This window comes from Magnolia sinica, chromosome 8 (assembly GCF_029962835.1).
Source record: "Magnolia sinica isolate HGM2019 chromosome 8, MsV1, whole genome shotgun sequence".
In the NCBI taxonomy this organism is placed as follows: Eukaryota; Viridiplantae; Streptophyta; class Magnoliopsida; order Magnoliales; family Magnoliaceae; genus Magnolia; species Magnolia sinica.
Window position 1 is genome coordinate 79,307,030 of NC_080580.1, and position 1,638 is coordinate 79,308,667.

The following is a 1,638-nucleotide window of genomic DNA, read 5'->3' on the forward strand; positions in this document are numbered from 1 at the left end:
GTGTAGTGTGCGCATGTTCCATTTTTTTTTAAATGCTATTTTTTTTTTTTTTTTTTTTTGAGAGGCGCTCCTATGCTCTCTGAGCACTATAAGTTACCGTACTCCTAGTTGCATTGTGACATATAGGCACTCAAATTCAATGATCGAGAATGTCCGTTAGGTCTATCATAGATTTCATGTGGTTACTGTGCAACATTACACTGATTGGAAGAATATTAGCCATTTGATAAATGACCTTTCACATGGGCGGTCAAGATGATTTTTTTCAAAAAATAGGTCCAATCAACAACTTGACCTTTCTATTCCCTGGGACGATCATTGACTGCTTGCGATTATGAAGAATCACTTTTTTTAAAGATATCTTAGGGTGTGTTGGGCAGTGACATTAGAAGGGATTAGATGGGATGGGATTCATCTGATATGTGCCAATTCCACTCCACGTTTGAGAAGAATGGAAAAGCTTGGAATTAGATTAGATATACTTGCATTCGGTGCTCTGCAAATTTCACTCAATGTTAGCAAGTTGTGTAGGTCCTACCATGATGTGTGGGCTATATTCACACCGTCCACCCATTTTTGAGATTATTTTAGATCATCGGCCAAAAAATAAGTAAATCTAAAGCTCAAGTGGACCCCACCATAGAAAGCAATGTTGAATGAATACTTACAGTTGAAAACTTCTTTGGGGCCACATAAGTTTTGGATCTTCTTTATTTTTAGGCCCATACTATAAAATGAGGTTACAAAACAAATGAACGGTTTAAATATAACACACGTATCTTATTCTCAAAAATTTCAAATGATGGTGAGTATATCCATTCAATGTACTACCATATTACTAACAAAGCATGGCATTAATCTTATCCCTTGGTAACAAGGACAATTCCTGCCATGGGTAATAATTATGTTTTTTGAATCTCATCCCACTTAATCTCTCCTAATCCCACCGCCCAAACACGCCCTTAACCACCTCATCCATGTCTTGGAAAATGAATGGATGATTAAAATAAGGTCAAATAAGGATATATTGGATCATCAAATTAGTGTAAATTGTTTTTTCGAAACATACAAATTATATTATAAAGTTAATTTGCAGTTCAGATTGATCGATTTAACTGTAAAAATCAAAATATTCAAATAGGAGCACTATAAGCTATAGCACTCTTAGAGCAGTGAGCATTTCTCTTCATAGCATTTCTTAGAGGAAATATTTAGCAGTGAGCATTTTTTTATCATACAAATCTGTTGCTGAACGGTTCCACAATTCATGCTTTCAGTTTTACATGTGGAGCCTATTTCCAATTGACCTAAGCCGTTGATATGACAGGCCTATGGATAGCTCATTGAACACAAATGTCAGAAATTAGATGCATATCGTTCGTTATTTTTCTTGCTTGTATCCCAACGGTTGATATAATTTCATTCTGAACAATCTGTTTGCTGGCCACCTGATTAGCGGTTGGAGTCTTCCCTTTGGGAATTTTCGGTCATGGATTATCCATAATCAGGGCCCACAATATCAACCGTCTGGATCCCTGGACCACGGATGCCACTTGCACCCGCATGTATAAACTGAAAAACCCCAGCTGAAAGACTTGTTGCTTGACCCGCCCATCTGATGGGCCACCCCAACTATAC